The sequence below is a fragment of the Martes martes genome (assembly GCF_963455335.1).
Source record: "Martes martes genome assembly, chromosome: 4".
NCBI lineage: Eukaryota > Metazoa > Chordata > Mammalia > Carnivora > Mustelidae > Martes > Martes martes.
The window spans coordinates 54,378,416-54,397,742 of record NC_137891.1 but is presented as its reverse complement, the minus strand read 5'-3'; the positions used below and the strand labels follow the sequence as shown (position 1 = coordinate 54,397,742).

Below are 19,327 nucleotides of genomic sequence, written 5' to 3'. Positions count from 1 at the left end.
TCACATTTTTCAATTTTTTTCTTTCATGTATTTTGATTTTTTTTTTCATTTACCCAGGGCTGTACTTGATATCCTCTTATTCATGGCTTTTCCCTATCATGAAATGTATTCTGTGGCCCGTTCTAGAATTTTTTGCTTGTTTTTCTTCCTTTTGAGTTATTTTGTTTTTGTTTTTATAGCTTAAAAAACAAAATATCTTGTCATTCGCCCTTGAAAACCATTTAAGGAATATGGCTTTATTATTTTCTGTGACCATAATAAAATAACTTTAGAAATGATAATAAGAAAAGGTAATATACTTCTCCCATGGTCTTTATGAATGCATTTAAGAGAAAGCATTTTTGGCAAGATACCTGTCAACTTCCTTGGAAGAACAGAAGAACCCACTCTATCTTTTAATGGTACTAAGAAAATAGAAATAATATAAAAAGTACCTGTTTTCAACAAAGCCTAGTATTTTTTGGTGTGTTCATTCAGAAGAATCCAAACAAAACATTAAATAAAGGGAGAGCAAATGTGTGATCCATATGACTCCAGTTCCTTGTTCCCACACCCAAGGCAAACATCATTCATTGTCATCACCATCCTTTCCACTGAGCAAAGAGGAGGTTTATAATCCTTCTCTTTATTATTGGAATGTGCCATAAGATAAAAATATCTTTGTATAAGATCCTTATTTTTTAAATGTGTTTTATAATACTTCTTAAATATCCTTGCATGCTTGAAATCCTTCTTGAATTAGATGATATTCTAGGGACTAAAATATTTTTCAATTTCTCCAAATTCCTAGAGACCCTAAAATATCCTGTGTTTGATAGGTGTCAAGTAACTTTCTCCTTTCTTCTTCTCCTGTTTCTAATATTAAAATATATATGTGGCTTCAATTAAAGCAAATTTGAAATTTGAATTAGAGATGTCTCATACCACCAGCTATTTAAGAACACCTTCATGAATGTGCCTGAAATGTTAATATCAAAAGGTAAGAAAGAAGCTGCCCAATTATTTAGTATCATCAACTCAAGTTCTATAAAAATATCTGGTTAATAAGGCATACTGACAAATGATAACTCTGGCTTCATGTGTGAAGAAAAGCTTCTTGTTATTTGACTCTGAAGTTTACAGTCCTGAAAGAATAAGCTCATAAATGAATTTCACCAAAAGCTAATATTCTGACATATCTCGCAAGAGTATATCCAATCATCAGAGTATTTAATCAGCTTTCTTCTGTACATGTGGTGGCCAACCTCATATCATAAAAAAGACAAAAATTGCCAATATTTGCTCCTGTTCTACTGTGACAGGCAACACCAATGATGTCAATGTAATCACTAGAGATTTTATGAAGTAAAATAGGGAAGCAAGAGAGTCTGAGAGAGATTTGAAGGTGCTGAGATTCTGGCTTTGAAAAAGGTAGGAAAGGATATCAGCCAAGAAATGTAGTTGGCCTATAGCATCTGGAAAAGGCAAAAGAATTGATTAACCCCCAAAACCCCCAGAAGGAACATAGCCCTGCCAACAACCTTATTTTAACCCATCAAAGTCCACTTCAGACTTCTGACCTCCAGAACTGTGAGATAATAAGTTTGTGTTATTTAAAGGTATTGTGATTAAATATCTTGCTACTTACTTTGCAGCAATTGTCAACAATGGGAACGAATATATCTTTATATACATTCCTGAGAAAGAAAAGACAGAAGTCATTAATTCCATGAAATCCTTTACCTGAACCAAAGAATGCAGCCCTTAAAAATATCCTGGGTTTTTTCTATTTCCCCCTCAACATGCTGTTAGGGTACTAAGAAATGATTGACTATATGCAAAAAGTACATTGTTTTTCAGGACTTCAAGGAAAAGTTTCTGTGAAAGTTGGACAGTAACACTCTCAAGACAAAGCATATTATTCCAATGGTGAGCAAAAGAGAATAGAGGAGCACAGAGTTTAAATTTCCGAGGACAGAACATGTTCTTAATAATGACTCCATTGTCACTTTTAAAACAGTTTGCTCTAGTTTGCTCTAGTTTCTTGTGTTTGCTCTAGTTTCTTGTTTATAACTTGGAAATGTCTTGTATCTCATTAGTGACGGTGCTCCACACAAATTGCTACACACAACAAAACCATCATTAGCATATATTCTCAAACAGAGTGCTCTTTTAACTCACTCAGAAGTCAAATGTGCTTTTGTGATAATCATATGTGAGGCACTTTAAAACTCAATGTATGTTAAAGGCTAAAATGTTTATATTTTATAAGCCTAATGTGCTAGTCCATATTAATGACATGTAGCTTAACATTAAGGGTAATGTGTTTCAGGACAGAGTGTTCCCAAATTCCTTCAAATGTGATTTGAAGGGTATCATGAAAAATTCCCATCCCTAAATATATCCCCCAACCAACATAGCATAGTCCTGAAGATATGCAACAGAGAGACTTAAAATTATATATTGCCAAGAGATCTATTTAAAACAAAAATAATTTTTATAGTAGCATATTTACTCAACTACTCATTCAAAAAATCTTTATTGTGCAGCAAAAATATAGTTAAGGAAAGTGCAGATACTAGAATCCACAATTTTGGGTTAAAATTCAGGTTTAATTTCTTATGAGCTTCTTTTGAACTACTTATGAATATCCTATCCCTCCTTCTCATCTCTAGTTTCTTCATTTGTAAAATAAGTATAAAATCCACCTTATATAGAAAGTAATATTGTCTAATGGTTAGAGCAGAGATACTCATGTACTGTCCGGTACAATATTTTGGCTTGCCCACTCACTCTATGACTGTGGGCTAGTAATTCATGACCTTGGTGAATGACTTTGCCTCTGTTTTCTCATCTATAATATAGCACCTATCTGGTGGAGTTTTTGGTAAAATAGCATAGAAAATATATCAGCACATTGTACAAGCTCAATCTCAGTTACCTACCCTAATATGGTTGTGAATATAAAGAATGAGTGAGATCATGTGTAAAAAACACTTCACACTCAGTATCTTTCAGGTTCATTTATTTAGGAATTTTATGTAACATAAGTATCTTATAGATACATGTAACATATATAGTATATTGTACAACATGTTTCCTCTATTTTAGAACATACCTTTTTCATATTATTACATTCCAAATATTGGAATGAATCTGACAGTTGACTTCTGTGTTTAGCACTATGCTCTTTTCCCCCAAAAGCTAATATTAAATTTGCAAGGGTGCCTCACAAAGGAGGAAAAAATACGCGTATATATGCAATCCCTGTGTATGCATACAGTGGTTATGAAATTTCCTTATTCACCTTTGTTTCCCAAGGGCCAGCACAGTGTGTACCCTAGTATTTGCTCAACAAACGTGTGTTATGCTGTGAATAAATAACTTGCGAACATCTTCAGATTTAATGTGAGCTCCACTTTTCCCACTGCCCTCCTGCCCATGTTTTGGTCCATTCACTTTTGGTGAATAGGTTGCTCCTAAATATAACTTCACCTTTGCCTTTGTAATAAACACAAATCTCTTCATACTGAAAAAGTTTCTGTTTTAAAACCCAGGTTCTGACATGAATGGAACTGGAGGGGATTATGCTAAGTGAAGTAAGTCAAACAGAGAAAGACAAATTTCGTATGGTTTCACTCATATGTGAAACATAAGCAATAGCGCAGAGGATGATAGGAGAAGGGAGGGAAAACTGAATGGGAAGAAATCAGAGAGGGAGACAAACATGAGAGACTATGGACTCCTCCGGGAAACAGACTGAGGGCATGTGTTGTGATGGGTGCTGGGTGTTATATGCAGCTGATGAATCACTGAACACTACATCAAAAACTAATGATGTACTATACAATGGCTAACTGAACTAAATAAATAAATACTTAAAAGACCTTGATAAAATGATGTTTAACAGGGGAAAAAAAAAAAAAAAAAACCAAACAGGTTCCTGCTGGTCTGCTTGGGGCCTCCTATAATTCATCACCTTTCAGTTTCCATTTGGCAGGCCAGTTCCTGCTCCATCAGTCCTGTCTCTTTCCCCCATTTCTTCCCATCTCCTTTCCTGCAGAGCACAGGCAGCCAGAGGCTAGGCAATCAGGATCAGTGGGCATGGCCCTGTGAGCCAGTGTGGGCAGGGTGTCTGTGTGGAACCTTCCCGTGCATTTTTCTCTATTTTGCCCTCTTGAATGGGAACAACTTTTTACCCATCCATGTACCTTCGGGGCACAGTACAGCGCCTAACCCACAGTGTGTAATGCCTATCGATTTAATTATTAAACTGGACTAAGTCACAAATTATTCACATATGCTCAGTTTGTTATTTGACCATTTATTGAAAACTATGCACTAGTTACTGGGGGGAAAAGATGAATAAAATTTATTTCCTTACACAGAGACTCACAATGAGTGGGGAGACAGACTTATTACCTAATAGTTATAATAACAAGAAAACACTCAATACATTTATGTATAAAATGTTATGAAAGCAGATAAGATGCTGTGATTTACTAACTCTTTTTGGGAAAGTGGAGAAGTAAAAATGCTGTTGGATTTTGAAGGATGACTATGTATTCAAGAATCAGCCAAGGGAATTACCATATGACTCAGCAATTTGACTCCACTTATATATCCAAGGGAAATGAAAACATATGTCCACCCCAAAATTTATGTACACAAATGTCATAGCAGCATTAGTCATAATAGCCACAAAATAGAAACAACTCAAGGGCCCATTAATTGATGAATGGATAAATAAAATGTGGCATATACACATGATGGAATATTCAGCCATTAAAAAGTACTGATATGTGCTACAGTGTGAAAGAACTTTGAAAACTTTATGCTAAGAGCAAGAAACCATATTCAGATTATTTAAAGAACACTTCTGTAATATATATAATATATTTATATGAAATGTCCAAAGAGGCAAAGCTGTAGGAACCTAAAGTATATTAGTGGTTGCCTAGGGCTGAGGGTAGGATATTGGTGAGAAATGAAGAGTGATTTTTAATGGGAACAGGGTTTCTTTGGGGTGTGATGAAATTTTTCTAAAATTGATTGTGGAGATGGATGCACAGTTCTGTGAATATACTAAAAACCATTCAACTGTGTACTTCAAATGGATGGTAAGTAAATTATATCACAATGTAACTGTTACACAAAGAAAGGAACAAAAAGCAACAAGCAACCCAAACATTTATTTAAAGTTTCCATATGAAATTGTTACCACTAACAGGTTTAGTCATCATATTGCAAAATAAATTTTCTTAAAATAAACAAAAAAAGTGCTACATGAGAGAGAGGAAGGGGAGAAAGCAGATAGAGGAGAAAACTCTATAGACTGAGATCTTTGAAAATTGTGAGCAGGTGGAATGTAGAAACAGCTGTCAGTGTGACAGAGAAGATCTTTACCCAGTATTTCACTCGCTCACCTGTGCCATAACAGTAATCCTAAAATAAAATGCAAGAAATAAATGGGCAACCTTAACATGAAGGCATACTGAGAACAAAACTCTAGGAAACAGAACATCAGTTTCATAATGGTCTTAACATTGTCCTGTGAATGAAAAAAAAAATATATGAATATCTCAAAACCTTCCATGAATATAATTCATTCCATTTATATGGTTCCATGTTCCATGCAAACCTAACTTTTGTAAAAAATGTAAATTCCCTTTTTTAAGGACATCCAAGCTAAGAAGATAATCCTTTAACAATAAAGTAAATGGGATGGAAGATAATAATGAATTTTAAAAACAAGAGCAAATGCGTGAAATCAGAAATAACATTGAAATATTAATAAGTAACACGTATAAGGGACTATATGTCAGACTCTCTTCTTTTTTTTTTTTTTTTTTTAGCAATTTTATTTATTTGTTTGACAGAGAGAGAGAGAAAGAGAGAACACAAGCAGGAGGAGTGGCAAAGGGAGCAGAACAGGCAGGCTCCCCCTTGAGCCAGGAGCCCAGAGTGGGACTCGATCCCAGGATGCTGGGATTGTGACCTGAGCTGAAGACAGACACTTAACCAAATGAGCCACCCAGACTCTGTTCCAAACCACATACACACATTCATTTATACTCATAAAATCCTGTGAGTTAGACTCCATATTCCCAATTCACACGGAGTTAAGATGAGGGTAGAGCTGTGAGGTAGTCCAGCAACATTTACAAACGTAGTGAATGTGAAAGGGGAGAGTCCCACCCAGGCAGCCATGCTCCGTATGCAACACTGGATAAATTGCAGATATGTTCAGGAAGTGTCAGCTGTTCTTTGTGGGTGAAATGAATACAGGTGTTGAGCGGTGTTGATGATGAAGCTAGAATGGCAGGCTGGGATAAGTTTGTCAGGATCCTCAGCTATAGAGACCACGTTTGGACTGACCAGATGGGTAGTTGTTCAATGCATTTATTTATATGGGGCTGTGAAAGATCACTGGGTGCCAGTAACTTCTTAGAAAGTAATGATGTATAGAAAAACATATTTACTGGGATTCTTCTCAGGGAAAAAAAAAATAGATCTGAATGTGTTAGAGAAAACTCATTAGCTACTTGAGACAAGGGATGATACCCCAGAAGGTATCCCTCTGAGCAACAACAAATGGCTAATAACTGCCTTTTTTACTGAGATAAAATTAACATAAAATGAAGTGCATGGATCTTATATGTTCAGTTGGATAGATTTTGACAACTGTGTATGCCTATGAAACAAGATACAGAACAAGACAAAGAATATCTCCATCTCCAAGAGTGCCGTATGCCTCTTCTAATTAATTCTGTCTTACACACACTATCTGTCCTTCCACTACAGATTAGTTCTGCCTGTATCTGGGTTTGATACAAAGGAATGTATACAGCATATATACTTTTTTTGTGCCTAGTTGCTTTCACTTAATGTGCTTGTTTTTAGATTCGTCCATGTTGCTTTGTTCTTTTTATTACTGAGTGGTATTCTAATGTGTGAAATGTCTGGTAATTCGTTTATTCTTTTTTCTGCTGAGAAATAGTAGGACTTTGTTTTCCAGTTTGGGAAAACTATAAGTAAGATGGTTACAAATATTTTTGTATAATTATTTTTTGTGGACATATGTTTTCATTTTCTTGGGAAAATGCATAGGAGTGAAATTGCTCCATCATAGGAATATTCTGGGAGTATTCTAATTCTCTCTTAAGAAAATTTGGTCTGTTTAGTAATGGGACTTTCATTTGACAGAACAAGGTATACAAGTTTGGGACCAGAGCTGAATTAAGTGTGATAATCAGAGAGAGGCTGAGTGCTTTCTTCTCTCCCTTTTCACATGGATATTCAGCCTCATTCATAAATAATCCATAAACAAATATTAAGACATTGCTTTGAAGGATTAATGAATTATTAACTTGCTGGAGGCACAAAATGTCCTAGTCTGGCTTAAATATATCATAGTTATGAATGTAGATTTTGTTTTGAAGATTTTAAGTAACATGATTAAATCTATGTCTAGTGATAGCAATTTTTGCATATTGTGGAAGGTAGACTAAGAACTGGGAATAACTTTTTAAAAAGATTTTATTTATTTATTTGACCGACAGAGATTATAAGTAGGCAAAAAGGCAGGCAGAGAGGGTGGGGAGGGGAATCAGGCTCCCTGCTGAGCAGAGAGCCTGATATGGGGCTCGATCCCAGGACCCTGAGATCAGGACCTGAGCTGAAAGCAGAGGCTTAACCCACTGAGCCACCCAGGCACCTCAAGAACTGGGAAATAATTTAAAATGTATTACAAAAGTTCAGGTGAAAAGTGTTGAGGTCAGCATCTCCAGAAATTCTTAGGAGGGAAATGAATTCAAAAGATACGCAAATACCACTTGTGAATGTGTTTGCATGTGTGTGTGTCTTTCTATCTGTCTCTGTGCAATGATTTTGTAATAGCACTCTCTGTTTCTCACTCACTGGATTTGCTGCATCCATTCATAACAGATTCTGTATTACAGACCTAAGTTTAGCCAAAATACTCAGACCAGCCAGTGAAATGAGATGCCTCCTACCATCAAGCCTCCTGCCTCACACATATTTGTTGCATGTCTAATGTGACCAATAACACTCTCAATATATCATGGCTTTCAGGTTGCTTCTGTTCAGAATGTTTCTAGAACCTCAACCTTTGCAACATGGTAGCTTGCCGGTAGTGCTCTTGAATCAGTTCTGAACGCTACAGAAAGCAAGACATCCAACTGAAATAATACACTGAGCACCATGTGAGTATCAAACTCTGCCTTTCATGGGATCTCTTTTATTGTGTCTCTCAACCATTTCCACATAAAGCAATCACGGGCTGGTTAGAGATGAACTTTGTAATATCAGATTTGGAGAAGGATCAAGCATCTATTATTTTTCAGCTCAGGAAGTGCTGGAAGAGCTTATCTTTATCCTCTCCTTGCTATGACAGACTTTGTCATTCTGCTGGTGTGTCAAAGCATGATCTCTCCCCCTGACTGAAATAAAATTGGTTGGTCATGGGTTAGGTGACTTGAATACAATGTACGGTCTCACTGTTTATTCAAGGATATTGACCCAGAACTCTAGAAGCTATAAAAAAAACTAAAAGAAAAGAATTGAACTTGAGAGCCATTTCTCATATGTTCTCTCCATCTTGTGCCTAGTATATTCTTAGAAATTCCATTATCCAGCCATACCCCTCAATTAACCTCATAAACTTACTGTGGGTGGTTGGTCTCTTAGTCATATTGTTTCCCCACTTCTTCTTAGGGAATCTCTTATTAGAGTATTTTTCAAAATTAAAAATAGATCCCAGATCAATCTTTCATTATTAAAATGTTAAACATTCAGTACTTGCTGAGCAGAACTGCAACCCCTGTTAATTAACTCTTAGAAGTAGTTATTAAAGGCTACACAGGTTGGGGCGCCTGAGTGGCTCAGTCAATTGAGCATCTGACTCTTGATTTTGGCTCAGCTCATGATCTCGGGTCCTGGGAGGGAACCCTTAGTTGGGCCCTACGCTCAGTGTGGAGTCTGCTTGAGGATTCTTGCTCGCTCTCTCCCTCTGCCCCCCCCCCTGCCCCCAGCACTCTCTCTCTCTCTCTCAAATAAATAAATAAATCTTTAAAAAAAAAAACAGCTACACAGTTTGGCAGCTTTCATAAATGAAGGTTGTACAATTTTTTTGTGCATCACTAGGCAGTCAGGATCACTGGCCTTTGGGATGTCTGGAGCGAGAGATATGATTATGTCTTCTGGGAAGCTGCCTTATTTGGAAGGTAATATACCTCCAGAGTCATCAGAAGCACATGCTAACTCTGGCACTGACATGCTCCCATTGCTTTTGCAAACCATTGATGTAGGAGCTGTGAACACGAACTGCACTATACCAGAGTCAACAGGAAAGGCGGGCTTTATATGTGGTAGAGGGATTTGCATAGTCTTAGATGGCCAACTCAGCATGCTCTGCTAGAGATCCACACAGTGAAAAGCAATACATGAGGGTTCGAGGTTTGTTTTGTTTTGTTTTGTTTTTTTTAAGAAAAGGCTCTCTCTGCAATATAAAACTTGATGCTGGATTCCTCACCATGGCACATCTTTCTTCAAATTAAAACTCCAGGCCTGAAATAAAAATTGCTGGTGGGAGTATTAGTATGATTCAGGCTCTACTCTCTGTAAGGGGGAGACCGCAATCTGATCATAAAATCACTTATTCATCCAATTCGGTGGGAAAGGAATACCAGCCTTTACTGGGAAAAGAAATAAAAGCCTATATTGGCCTGTCAGTTTACTTGAATCTAACTATCCCAGCATTGCAGTGACATCTCCAGAACTATAATCCCTCCTCTGCGCTAAGCAGAACATGTTTGATAAGACCCAGGACCCACACATTACCTCCATAAGGGCTGAGCAAGGCCAAATTCTGTGAAACAAAATGTTTCAACCCTAAAATGTTTCAAGCCTGCCCAGGATGATAGTAATCTGTCAGCTACTTTCCAACAGGGAGAGCTTATTTTATATTTCTCATTAAATTGTCTTCACAGAGGGTTGCCGGGGGGAGGGGGCCGGGAGAGGGTGGTGGGGTTATGGACATTGGGGTGGGTATGTGCTATGGTGAGTGCTGTGAAGTGTGTAAACCTGGCGATTCACAGACCTGTACCCCTGGGGCTAATAATACATTATATGTTAACTTTTTTTAAAAAAGAAAGAAAAAAATTGTCTTCACAGAAATATGACGAATAATGGCTTGCTTTGAAGATATCTTATTTTTCAGATATCTAAACATAAGAAGCAATATTTTTAACAAATTGTGTTATAAAGTTACTTACAAACAAGTTTTTTTAATAAAACAATATTCTTGAATAACCAATGATCAATAATAATCAGAGGCCAGAAAAATTGGAGGTAGGGTGACTTCCCATTTAAAAAAAAAAAACATTTTTGATAATGTTTTATATGGGTCAGTGCCTTATTCAACTCTTCTGCAATACTAGACCCCATGTTCCAGAAATCTTCCTATTTTAGGATCCCTGAGACCTACCAAAATGCTACCAAACCCTAGGTGGGGTGGATTTGGGAGCTAATTTTTAAAGGCAAAAGCTACTCGTTCTGTAGAAAACACAAAAAGGTTTTTTAAGAAACACAAGGTTTCTATTTTGTTTGCACAGTTAGGATTAAATTGTCTTCAATTTCCTATTCAATGTCTATAAAAATAACCAAAATATTATTATAAAGAATTAATAAATATTTTATTATTGTGTAATATTTCAATGAGGAGCCATGATTCATGTTCATTCCATTCCTACTATGGTGATGAAAGTCTTTGAGCATAATATGCATCACAGCATGATAGAAAACCCATGAGCCCTGGAATCATACAAATACAATTTCAAATTTTGTCCATTTCTTTGAAAGACTATGTGATCAAGGATAAGTTAATTTAGCCTTTCATAATCTCAGATATCTACATTTCAAATGGATATTAATATGTCTACCTGATCAGGCTGTTCTGATAGATGATATTTTTAGAATATCTAGAAAAATTCCTGATATTTATTCTTGTGGTTAAATTATTTGATTTATTGCTATTAGCATCTTCATTGTCATAAAGACCTCAGACAGATGCCATAGAGTCAGCATCACTGAAGCATATTTTCAGTAATTTACCATTCATATCTCCTATGTCCTTGCAACCTTTTTTATAAACTTGATCTGAAATGTTGATTTCTCCTTCTATTTTTGTTGTTTTATATATTTTAAGATAATTAAAATAATATTTTAATATGATGTTTGACACACTGGAGTTAATTTTGGCTATGGCTTCAAAATGGATTATCAATTTATAGTGAATATTCTACTTAATGTTTTGGTCTTAGAAATGTATCTGGTACACTTCTATCAGTATTTGCCAAATATACATTTACCTATGTCTTTATTGGCAACCCTACTGCACCACGTCTTAATTATTCACAGCATATGGTTAAGTTTTGTTCTTTAATTCACATGAGTGTGCTTATATTTTAATAAGTTTTATTTTACATTTAGTTTAATAACTTTTCATAATATTTTGACTGCCACAGAGTAAGTAGGAAAATAGTTAATGGGGACTGATGTGTCAGATGGTTCTAGGAGTCAGGCCACGCAATGCTGAAACACCATTGCTGTCATCATGGTTGATGTCTCCAAGAGGGGAGACTGGTGTAAAACAAGTAACACTATGAAGCTGATATGAAGTGAGACATAGAGAGGGTTGGAGAAAATCAAGAGCAGGACCAAAGGATGTGTGAGAACAGGAAAGCTTCCATTCTGTTTTGGACTAAGTCTGAAAATATGTAATAAACAGGATTCCCCTTTTATGCTGCTCCCCATATATGATGTGGAGGACAGTAACATTTTAAAGGGCTCATTTTCATTTGGACATTATTATCTTTAAATGATGTATTTCTTAAAGACCATTTTTTCCTCCCAAGTCTATTTAGGGGAGGTGGGGACTATAAAAACAAAATCTATTTTGTCTATAACTTCTGTCGTAATTTAGTTGGTATGTATTGAATTTTTAATTTTATTAGTGGGTATTTCGTGTTTTTAAGTGCTCAAAATTATATTTATCTAATTTTGAAATAAAACAATAAGCAGATTTTTAAAGTTTATAATTATTTAAGGAGAATCTCGGGGCTTTTATTTTCTTTCTATATACATCTGGTCATTATTTCTCACTCTCCTGCAATTTTCCTTGTTTTCTGTAATGTAATTTAGGGTGTTTAAATCTGTATTTAAAAAAAAAAATGCTTTCCAAACACTGGGCTTTTTTCCACGTATTTTTAATGTATTTAATCTGAAACCAAACTGTATAAATATTTAGTAATTCTATAGGTTTATCTGGCTAAAATATTTATCATTAGTCTCTTTTATCTACAACCTCTTCTTAGATTCTCAAGTTTGTTTCAGTAATTGGAAAGCATCTATGTAAGAAGGATAACTTGATGGAAATTCTGCTTTTATTTCTATAAACTTCTAAAATGTCTTGTACATTTCACCCATGAAATTTGGCTACCCCAAGATAGAGCAGGTAGAAATTTTTTATTTTATTGTTTTCTGAAAGCTAATCCTGTGGAAAGAGATCTAATGTCAATATAAATTATATTCATTTTTATATTTACTTGGATGCTTATAAGATATTTTTAAATATATTCTGAATATGGCTAGATAATCAAATTTTTTATAGATTTCTTGAACCATATTATTTTCAGGTCAGGAACTATTTCTGCTATTGTTTTTTGTTCTAGATTCTGTTATAGATTCTGTTCCATGAGCTCTGTTGTCTCCTTTTGTTTTAATTTTTTTAATTTAAATTCAATTAATTAACATATAGTGTATTATTAGTTTCAGAGGTAGAGTTCAGTGATTCATCAGTCTTATATAATATCCAGTGCTCATCACATCACATGCCCTCCTTAATGTCCATCACCCAATTTCCCCACCTCCCCAGCAATCCTCAGTTTCCTATGATTAAGAGTCTCTTGGCATCAGGGAAATACAAATCAAAACCACAATGAGATATCACCTCACACCAGTCAGAACAGCTACCATTAACAAGACAGAAAACAATAAATGTTGGTAAGGATGGTGAGAAAAGGGAGCTCTCTTGCACTCACGGTGGGAATGCAAGCTGGTACAGCCACTCTGGAAAACAGTATGGAGGTTCCTCAAGAGGTTAAAAATAGAGCTACCCTATGACCCAGCAATTACACTACTAAGTATTTACCACAAAGATACAAATGCAGTGATCCAAAGGGGCACCTACACCCTTTTTTTTTTTTTCCTTTTTAGCTGTGCTTTATAAAGGGAAAGCAATTCAGCTTTTGACCATAAAAGGAAGACGATTCCACTAGATGATGGGAGAGAGAATCTTCATGTGTTCAGAACCCCAACCCCCAGTCTTATATGTTATATTTAGGACAATCAAACTGGCCAGATTTAGAATGCTGTCCAAACGAGACCCTACGGGGATTCATTACTACCTTGTCTCAGGGAGACGGGTGGGGCTGGATGCCGGGTGCACGCGGCAGGGGGATCCAGCCAACATCACAGGAATTCATGGCTGCATTCAGACTCTGGGCACCCAGCGACTGGGTGGGACTGAGGACACTCGCCCAGTGAGAAATTTCACACTCCGTGTCTTCTCCTAGAATGGAGGAACTGTAGGAACTGTGTTCTCAGAACATAGCACTCAGCGGAGCACTCAGCCAGGGTCCCAAACATGTCTCCCAGGGCTGCCGGGCAGAATCACTCAGTGAGGGCTCTGGGGGTCTCCGTGCTGTACAGCTCTTGGCAGTGAAGTCTGCTCGCTCAGGGTACGACGTGAGAACTGGTTTCTTTAGAGCAAGGGCTCTGAGCTTGAGTGCACATGAGAGACTTCCAGGAGAACTTCTTACAACTCAGACAGTGGGCCCTGCCCGAGTGCATCTGATTGTGAGGGAGGCTTTCTATTGTTCATGGAAGCAATATCCACAATAACCAGACTGCGGAAAGATCTGAGATGTCCATCGACAGATGAATGGGTAAAGATGTGGTATATTTATATGATAGAATATTACTCAGACATCAGAGAATGAGTACTTACTGTTTACATCCATGTGGGTGGAATTGGAGATTACGCTGAGTGAAATAAATCAACCAGAGAAAGACAATTAATCATATGGTTTCACTCATATGTAGAACATAAGAAACAGGCACATCATTGGGAATGGGAAGGAAAACTGAGTGGGAAGTCATCAGAGAGGGAGAAAAACAATGAGAAACTCTTAACTACAGAAAAAAAATTGAGGGTTGCTGGAGGAAAGAGGATGGGATAATGGGTGATGGGCATTAAGGAGGGCATGTGATGTGATGAGCACTGGGTGTTATATGAAACTGATAAATTATTGAACACTACATCTGAAAGTAATGATGTACTATAAGTTGGCTAGTTGAATTTTTAAAAAGTCTGTTATGGTTTGTCTCCCTCTCTGATTTCATCTTGTTTTATCTTTCCCTCCCTTCCCCTATGATCCTCTGCTTTGTTTCTTAAATTCCACATATGAGTGAGATCCTATGGTAATTGTCCTTCTCTGATTGATTTATTTCACTTGGTGTGGATGGAACTAGAGGGTATTAGGCTAAGTGAAATAAGTTAATCTGAGCTCTGTTATCTCCTTAAAAGAAATTTGCCTCATTTTCTCCATATTTATTATCATCACTTTTATCTGTTTAAACTTTTTGTCTGTGATCCAGAAAGGTACCTCCAGTTAGTCTCTTACATCTTGAACTGTAATTTAATGTTTCTGATTTACCAAACCTGGATATGCTATTCTTTCACAAGTAAACTTTGCTCATAGTACCCTGTTCTGACGATCTACTACTATTCCTAGAGTTGGTATTTCTTTCTATTGTGTCATTCTGAATCTAAAATGTTCTTATTTTGCTTGCAGTAAATTTATTTCAGGGAGAGATGATTAACACTAGGACAATGGATCTTGCCTCTTACATTGCAATCCCTATAATTTCATTTGCTGTCTGCCATTCCCCTCCAATTCCACACTTCATTTCTGTATTGAAAAGGAAGGTTCTATTTAATCAAGGTTTTGGCATATGGGCAACAATAGAAGCTGTAAATATTGCCCTGGGCTCTACAGGGTTTTAAATGGGGCTTTATCAAATTTTCTAACTCAGCAACTCAATCTAGCACATTATAGGATCAGAGATGAAGTATTAAGAGACTGTTCTGGGGAGCGCCTGGGTGGCTTGGTGGGTTAAGTCTCTGCCTTTGGCCCAGGTCATGACCTCAGGGTCCTGGGATCGAGCCCCACATCGGGCTCTCTGCTCAGCAGGGAGCCTGCTTCCCCTTCTCTCTGCCTGCCTCTCTGCCTACTTGTGATCTCTCTCCCTCTGTTAAATAAATAAATAAATAAAAATCTTTAAAAAAAAAAAAAAGAGAGACTGTTCTGGGATTGGGTGAGCAAGTCATGTCCCATCACCAGTTCCCATTGGATGATCTAGATAAGGGGTCACCAAACTACAGCCTGCAAGGTGAATATAGCTCATCTGTTTTTTAAATAAAGTTTTATTGAAACATAGCCATACTTCCCCATTAATATATTGTCTGTGGCAGCTTTCAAGCTGCAATAACAGAGAGGAATGGTGACAGCAAAGACACTGAGGCCTGTAGAGCCTAAACTATTTATTATCTGGCTCTTCATAAAAAAAAAAAAAAATTGTCACACATAATCTAAATTCCCTACCCCCAGTATAAACAAGAGCGCCAAGGACTCTGACTCACCTTTCTTCTGCACTGTCATCCATAAGTAATATGGTCTTCTTTGCCAGTAAGCAGCCAGAATAGCCGGGAGCATAAAAAGTATCTATTTATAGCTTATCACCAAGATATCCTTATTATGGTTGTCAGATAAAATATGGATGCCCAGGTAAAGTTAAATTTCAGTATATATCCCATGAAATATTTGTCCATCTGAGATTCCAGTTTAACTGAGTATCCTGTATTTTGATTTGTTAAGCCTGGCAACTCTACTTCTGATGTATACCCAGTGGATATATGCAGATCAACTAAAACATCAGGTCCCACTGTATTAAAGGAACCAAAACAGCCCATGTATAACCTATTCACAAGCCAGTATTTTTTTACTTTAAATAAGAAAAGACCCAAATCCAGTTGGATTAAGCAGTAATGAAATGTATTATTTTAAATCATGGAGTCCACAGTCAGAGACTCCAAATTTCCATTTCTATGATTCCTGTTGATCTCCCGTGCTGGACCATTCCTCAAAGTGTTAAAAGATAGCTGCAGAAATTTCACATGTTACATACAACCAGAGCTACAACTTCCAGAGTCAGCAATGAAACCATATAATTTGGGGGGTATCTTTTGGAGAAGCAGGAAACCATTTTCCAGAAGCACTATAGTAATATTCCATTGAAATTTCCTTGCCTGGGATTGACAAAGGAAATGAGACATCATGATTATCTTGTGCAAATCATTTGGAGTGGAATGTTAGGAAGTCAACCTTGATGACTACTACAGTTCACCCCTTTGGCTGCCCAATATCTATACCTATTTTTAGAAATGCTAATATCTATGTAAACATATTTATATCCTTTCTGAAGAAAGTCTAAAATCTCTTCTGCACCCAGATCCAAATACAAATTCCCCAGTTTATATGCAGTCCTCCTCATCAGTTGCCGATATGGCTTCTTCCAAACTTGGACAAAGAGATTAGGGATCCAAACCGAAAATAATGAACACAAAAAGGGCAGAAAGGACAGGTGAACAATAATAAAATTCCCACTTAAAGATCTTCATTTAGAGATGACCTTTTATTATAAAAATATTTGGTTTCTAACTATAGATTTCTGTCTCCTTCCCTTCCCTCTTGGTCTCGGATCAACCTCTGCCTTGAAGGAGTGTGAAACGGTTGCCTTCAGTTGGGAGGCATCATGAAGAATCTGATCTTTTACCCAGGACTGGCCTTTTTCCAGGCAGAGTGACTAATAAGAGGCACTCTAATGAAACCCAAATATTGTAGCCTGCTAAATTTCTGGCTCTCTGTCACTATTTAGACTAAGGTTAGTTAAGATAGAGCATGTGGCTGTGTAACCATCAGTGGACTTAGTTATAAATCAAAGGCACAAATGACCTCTTTTTGAAAAACTGCATTTATTTCTAATATACATTTGGTTAGGCCACCTTCATCCAAATATTTTCTTTTAGGAATTTACCAATAGCACTAGGAAGAATTAAATCACCTCAAACCTTAAACTTTCCTTGTGGTTTTCCTTACACTAGAACCTGTATAGGAATTGATCTATGTTGCAGTGCACAACAAGCAACAGTTTAAATGACTGTGGGTAAATGCTTAACTTGGATTATCCACCGCCTGGGTATTCTCACTTACCACCACTCCTTTCTCCACTCAGCAGATAATCCCTTTAGGGCATGTTCTTTGGAGCACTCCACTTCATTTTACCACGTTCTGTGTCCCTGAGGAAGGTTTCAACACCAAGAAACAGAAAATGCTCTATGCTCATTTTGCTATTCTATCCATATCACCTCAATGAAACAAAAATCTGCAACATTAAATCCAAATAGAGAAACACATTTTGGGGGGGGTGGGTGGCAAAACAGCTCAAACATTTAGAAAACATTTGCCAAGTCTGTCTTTTGAGATTTCAAGGAAAGAAAACAACATTCAACATCAGAAGTTATAGTTTTCATTATTCAGAAAGAATAAAGTGGGACACTGAAGGGACCTTCTCATTCATAAAGGTAATTATTTTCTCTGGCCAACGATCGTCACTACCTGGTACAGGAGCTGGTACAGGAGCTGGTACAGGAGCTGTTTCCCTCAGATTTTAGTCTGGCTTTTTTCTATTGTTTTGCTTGTTTTCCACAAGCCCCCACAGGCTGCAAGTCAATTCAAGACCCCGGAAGTGTACATACCGAATGCGGCAGACAGTGCCCCTGCCTGCAGCATGGCAGGAGGAATGCCTGAGTCATGAAGGCCTCTCCCGGGTGTAGGGTTATATATGCCCACAGGGAGACGCCTCCTGAGCTGGTAATGAGTATCCTTGGATAACAATGCCAATTCGACATTCCACACATCTAAAGTCACTTTTTATAAAAAGGCAAAACCTTAATAGGCCCATCACATTGTGTGTCCTGGGAGCTGACAGGCTTGCTTTAGGAAGACTATTGAAGAGGTACCAGAGACAGCCCTCCCTGGGGCTCTGGCTTTTTTTTTAATGGGCCCAATCCCTCCTTCCTTGTGCAAATCACACCTTAAACAAGTTAATTACCCCACCAACCATAACACATTCAACAAGGGACCTTTGAGTGCAACTCTGTAACAAGGGCTGTGTGAGGCATCAGAATACAAAGGAGAGAGGAAAGAGACTATCGGGCCCTCAGGGAACTCACATTCTAGTAAGAAAAGAAAAACAGAGGTATTGACAAACAGTCACCACAGAAGGGGGCAGGTACATGAGGGTGCTCTGTTGAGGCCACAGGGCATTAGGGAGAGCCTGGTCGGGGAAGAGTCAGCCCGAACTGAGTCCTGAAGGACGAGAAAGATTCTCACCAACTTTTTGGCTTTACAATGTGTTCATCCTACCTCTGTCACGGAACTCGCACCCAGTAGGAATGTATGAATGTACCCATTACATGTCTGCCTAAACTAGAATGCAAACATCTTAAAGGCAGAGAATATACCTACTTTTTCTAAAGATTTTATTTTATTTATTTGACAGAGAGAGAGACAGAGAGAGGGAGAAACAGGCTTCCCATTGAGTAGGGAGCCTGATGTAGGGATCGATCCCAGAACCCTGGGATCACAACCTGAGCCGAAGGCAGACACTTAACCAGACACTTAAGCCACCCAGGTGCCGTGAGAACGTACCTACTTACTCACTGGATTGTTCCTCTGTTTTATGCCCAGGGCTTATGCAGTGGCAGACCTTTGAAGGTCCTCAGTGCCATGTCTGCTGAATCCATGAGGAGTGAATTTTGGTCCTGACCCCATCTCTATTTTTAGTCCATGCAAATTCAACATGTTTAATGTAAAAGTAATCCTCTCCCCACATCAAGCTCTCACTGACTTGGCCAGTTTTTATGAATAATTTAGTCACTGTCTGCATGCCACTGTCTCAAAGTTCTCTGCATTACCTTGGATTCCTTCATCTCTTACTGCCTACATCCAGTTACCACAAACATCTTATTAATTACCGCTTCTAGTGCCCTCCCATTCCCAGGGCAGAACCCTGCTTGAGGTCACCTGAGATGCCATGCTTATCTCAGTAGTTTCCTCCTTTCTCTCCCCCTTGAAGTTCTTAT

At 37.5% G+C, this 19,327-nt stretch overlaps 1 long non-coding RNA gene across 1 annotated transcript in view; it reads right to left on the bottom strand.

Moving 5' to 3' along the window:
* LOC308342340 overlaps window positions 1-19,327 on the bottom strand; it is a 55,068-nt gene that overhangs the window by 30,322 nt on the left and 5,419 nt on the right. Inside the window, exon 3 of the long non-coding RNA XR_013966774.1 lies at window positions 1,628-1,676. This is a non-coding gene — a long non-coding RNA (uncharacterized lncRNA). The remainder of the gene's footprint in view (window positions 1-1,627; window positions 1,677-19,327) is intronic.